Source organism: Lepisma saccharinum, chromosome 15 (assembly GCF_977018435.1).
Source record: "Lepisma saccharinum chromosome 15, izLepSacc3.1, whole genome shotgun sequence".
In the NCBI taxonomy this organism is placed as follows: domain Eukaryota; kingdom Metazoa; phylum Arthropoda; class Insecta; order Zygentoma; family Lepismatidae; genus Lepisma; species Lepisma saccharinum.
This window is the reverse complement of record NC_139243.1, coordinates 77,945,605-77,950,896: the sequence shown is the minus strand read 5'-3', so window position 1 is coordinate 77,950,896 and position 5,292 is coordinate 77,945,605. Positions and strand designations below refer to the sequence as shown.

The window sequence follows — 5,292 nt, the reverse complement described above, 5'->3', positions numbered from 1 at the left end:
ATTAATACCTTGTGATTTGTATAGCATTCATCATAGTGCAATGTATGCAGCCATGTTATTATTAACCATCATTTCATATATCGTATTTTTTTGCTTACCAATCCTGTCTCATTGTGTTCTCGTAAGATTTATTTGTGTAGTGATCTAGCGCTACGGAATCTAGAGGAAGTATTTGTGAAACTCCTTATATAAGGCCTCGCTCACATCTGAAGAGAACCCTAAATCCAATATCATCACCAATGTTGCTGCTGGTGTGTATTGACGTCATTATTGTGGTATTACCTTTATGGACCTGTAATCAAGATATCCCTCCGGTAAATAGAATTTCAAATAGATGTAGCACCTATTAGCCTGTTAATAGTTGACTTTTTGGTTGTATTCTTTTGAAGTCTGTGAAAGGATATTATTGAAGGATTGTATTCTACGATGAGATATATTGTTGCCTGTTTCAATGTTGTTATATATCCATCTCATCAATTTTCGTAATACATAGCCATGGCTTTCTGGAGAGTAGACACTTGCCCCAATGTCCCCCTACTAAATCAACCAATGAGTGAGTGTGTATAACTGTCACTTTGTTTTTCTCTACAGAATTCAACTCCCAGTTCATCTTCTATAAACCTGTATGGTTTATCAACGCAAGAAATTGATCTTCTGGAGACTGAGCCATAGCAGGGGCACTCCCGTGCGTCCTTTCCTGCTGAGTTCAGAGGTGAGTGCAAATGACTTCTATGCTGACGTATCTACAATATAAGATGAACAGATTGTTGAAGTCAAGCACGATCTGAAATGTTGAATTCAGATAGTTATAAAAACGTCAAAGTAATGATTACTTGGAAAGCAAATTCAACTAAATTTTAACTAACAACAAAAATAAAAATTTCAAAGATTTATATAATGATTTAAAGGAATTTAGAAAAATATTGCAACCTACAGTAATATTAAAAAAAGATCAAACTTTGAATTTATGAATGTCCCAAACTATATTCATAGAGATGGAAGAACTACCTTTAAATGTTCATGTAAGAGAGTCCCGTTATTTGCACCCTGAAAGGCAACATTCGTTTGAAATATTATGTTAGGGCTTTTAAAAATCTAGGTATTATACTTGCATATGTAGCTACTCCAAATTCGACTAGGTCAATTGTTGTGTAGAGTATTGTTGATTTAATATAATTATTATTATTTGCTTCTGAAAATATTGAATGACGTTTCCAACCCCTCTTTCCTCCTGTGTCGCAACTAAATAGTAGCTTGCGTGTGCATTAAGTTGTAAGGGGGGGGGGGGTGCATGCCAAACTGGGTGATGTTGTTTTGCACATTCCATAGCGACGATTTCCTTTGGAGCAGACATGTCAATATTACCTCATGGCGCTGCTATCATCAATACTGAAGAGTGTTGGGCGTACACTAAAAAATCAGCAGGGTAAGTTTGATGACAATTGCTTAGAAGAGTGAGTGTGTGTGTGTGGGGAGAGAGAGAGAGTGAGACAGAAAATAGTATCTTGATTTATTCCTGGTTCAGTATTTTCCAATTAAGGTACTATATAAATTCGAATGAAAACAGTCCTATCTCAGGAACATATCTTTACCAGTTGGATATTTCACTGAAATGTCTTCCCAACTCAGAACGTCCTACTAATTGCCTCTGGGGAGCATGAATTGGTATTTCAAGTAGTTCATATTCGCACACCTCCCTTAACCTACGTGATTGATTGATTGATTTACTTTAATTTACTTCGCTTTTCTGCCACTTTTGGATAATTGCCAAGATGGGGATGAGTGATAATATGATGAAATTGATGTATGGACACTCACAAGCATGAATGCCCAGTCCGGGATTCGAACCCGGGACACCTGGCGTCGTGGCGCGATGACCCAACAAGTCCGCTACGTGCAAAATACCTGCAATATACTCAAAATATGTGAGAGGAAAGTAGAAAGCCCCGTAAAGCACACAACTTTATTCTGCAAATGGATATGTACGGTTCATACGCATTAATATCTCAGGGTAACATGCAGCAACAACAAGAACCTCTCAAAGTCCTTACTTCTCCCCCTTCCCTCCAGAGCCAGCGGTTCCTGAGTTGGGAACATTCCAAAATATCGGTTCCTGAACTAAGAACTTTCGTCATAGTTCCTGAGTTGGGACATCACCAGTCTTTTCCTACGGGTGCTGATCCACTTTTTAGAATCCCAACGAACGAATGAAGGAAGAGTTTTTCTTGAAAGGATGCCCACTCACCTACTTGATAGGGACAGAAAAATCAATGGCTACATAAAGTAACATTTTCTTCGAATATTTTCTTTATATATATTACAAAACTTATCATCCGAAAATTTAATATTGTCTTCATCAATCCTAATCCATTCTGTGACTGGCAAAATCAATATTGGATAGGAAGGATGGAGTATTTTAGGCTTCTTGTCCCACAAGGGAAGAGGTAAATAGATGCCTTAAGCTTGGCTTCGTCATTGTCGAACTTTGTTCCGTGATGCAAACAGGACACAAAAAATTCCCCAGTATGAAATTGAATGTGAAAATTAATATTAAACATTGTGTAATCAAATCAAATATTTTTGACCAACAAAACAATTAATACAAGTTTAACAATGCCCACGATAGGTTGCAAAATGCTGTACAAAACAAGTACAGTCACGGCCACTTCTGGGTTGTAGCAATCCTATTGAAAGTATATGGGGCTGTTACAACCCAGACGTCTACGTGACTGTACAATGTCTAACAGCGGTGAAAGCGTTTTCGTTTTAGCAAGTAGGTTTCGAGGTAGACTCTGAGATCCACGCTTTAGTGAAATAGAGAAATTAATACCTTGTGATTTGTATAGCATTCATCATAGTGCGATGTATGCAGCCATGTTATTATTAACCATCATTTCATATATCGTATTTTTTTGCTTACCAATCCTGTCTCATTGTGTTCTCGTAAGATTTATTTGTGTAGTGATCTAGCGCTACGGAAACTAGAGGAAGTATTTGTGAAACTCCTTATATAAGGCCTCGCTCACATCTGAAGAGAACCCTAAATCCAATATCATCACCAATGTTGCTGCTGGTGTGTATTGACGTCATTATTGTGGTATTACCTTTATGGACCTGTAATCAAGATATCCCTCCGGTAAATAGAATTTCAAATAGATGTAGCACCTATTAGCCTGTTAATAGTTGACTTTTTGGTTGTATTCTTTTGAAGTCTGTGAAAGGATATTATTGAAGGATTGTATTCTACGATGAGATATATTGTTGCCTGTTTCAATGTTGTTATATATCCATCTCATCAATTTTCGTAATACATAGCCATGGCTTTCTGGAGAGTAGACACTTGCCCCAATGTCCCCCTACTAAATCAACCAATGAGTGAGTGTGTATAACTGTCACTTTGTTTTTCTCTACAGAATTCAACTCCCAGTTCATCTTCTATAAACCTGTATGGTTTATCAACGCAAGAAATTGATCTTCTGGAGACTGAGCCATAGCAGGGGCACTCCCGTGCGTCCTTTCCTGCTGAGTTCAGAGGTGAGTGCAAATGACTTCTATGCTGACGTATCTACAATATAAGATGAACAGATTGTTGAAGTCAAGCACGATCTAAAATGTTGAATTCAGATAGTTATAAAAACGTCAAAGTAATGATTACTTGGAAAGCAAATTCAACTAAATTTTAACTAACAACAAAAATAAAAATTTCAAAGATTTATATAATGATTTAAAGGAATTTAGAAAAATATTGCAACCTACAGTAATATTAAAAAAAGATCAAACTTTGAATTTATGGATGTCCCAAACTATATTCATAGAGATGGAAGAACTACCTTTAAATGTTCATGTAAGAGAGTCCCGTTATTTGCACCCTGAAAGGCAACATTCGTTTGAAATATTATGTTAGGGCTTTTAAAAATCTAGGTATTATACTTGCATATGTAGCTACTACAAATTCGACTAGGTCAATTGTTGTGTAGAGTATTGTTGATTTAATATAATTATTATTATTTGCTTCTGAAAATATTGAATGACGTTTCCAACCCCTCTTTCCTCCTGTGTCGCAACTAAATAGTAGCTTGCGTGTGCATTAAGTTGTAAGGGGGGGGGGGGGGGTGCATGCCAAACTGGGTGATGTTGTTTTGCACATTCCATAGCGACGATTTCCTTTGGAGCAGACATGTCAATATTACCTCATGGCGCTGCTATCATCAATACTGAAGAGTGTTGGGCGTACACTAAAAAATCAGCAGGGTAAGTTTGATGACAATTGCTTAGAAGAGTGAGTGTGTGTGTGTGGGGAGAGAGAGAGAGTGAGACAGAAAATAGTATCTTGATTTATTCCTGGTTCAGTATTTCCCAATTAAGGTACTATATAAATTCGAATGAAAACAGTCCTATCTCAGGAACATATCTTTACCAGTTGGATATTTCACTGAAATGTCTTCCCAACTCAGAACGTCCTACTAATTGCCTCTGGGGAGCATGAATTGGTATTTCAAGTAGTTCATATTCGCACACCTCCCTTAACCTACGTGATTGATTGATTGATTTACTTTAATTTACTTCGCTTTTCTGCCACTTTTGGATAATTGCCAAGATGGGGATGAGTGATAATATGATGAAATTGATGTATGGACACTCACAAGCATGAATGCCCAGTCCGGGATTCGAACCCGGGACACCTGGCGTCGTGGCGCGATGACCCAACAAGTCCGCTACGTGCAAAATACCTGCAATATACTCAAAATATGTGAGAGGAAAGTAGAAAGCCCCGTAAAGCACACAACTTTATTCTGCAAATGGATATGTACGGTTCATACGCATTAATATCTCAGGGTAACATGCAGCAACAACAAGAACCTCTCAAAGTCCTTACTTCTCCCCCTTCCCTCCAGAGCCAGCGGTTCCTGAGTTGGGAACATTCCAAAATATCGGTTCCTGAACTAAGAACTTTCGTCATAGTTCCTGAGTTGGGACATCACCAGTCTTTTCCTACGGGTGCTGATCCACTTTTTAGAATCCCAACGAACGAATGAAGGAAGAGTTTTTCTTGAAAGGATGCCCACTCACCTACTTGATAGGGACAGAAAAATCAATGGCTACATAAAGTAACATTTTCTTCGAATATTTTCTTTATATATATTACAAAACTTATCATCCGAAAATTTAATATTGTCTTCATCAATCCTAATCCATTCTGTGACTGGCAAAATCAATATTGGATAGGAAGGATGGAGTATTTTAGGCTTCTTGTCCCACAAGGGAAGAGGTAAATAGATGCCTTAAGCTTGG

At 37.6% G+C, this 5,292-nt stretch overlaps 1 long non-coding RNA gene across 1 annotated transcript; it reads left to right on the top strand.

Moving 5' to 3' along the window:
• Positions 1-595: 595 nt before the first annotated feature.
• On the top strand, positions 596-3,528 carry LOC145999516 (uncharacterized). Its single transcript, XR_014443412.1, has 2 exons — positions 596-712; positions 3,414-3,528. It is a non-coding gene; the product is annotated as an uncharacterized LOC145999516 (long non-coding RNA).
• The last annotated feature ends 1,764 nt before the right edge of the window (positions 3,529-5,292 follow it).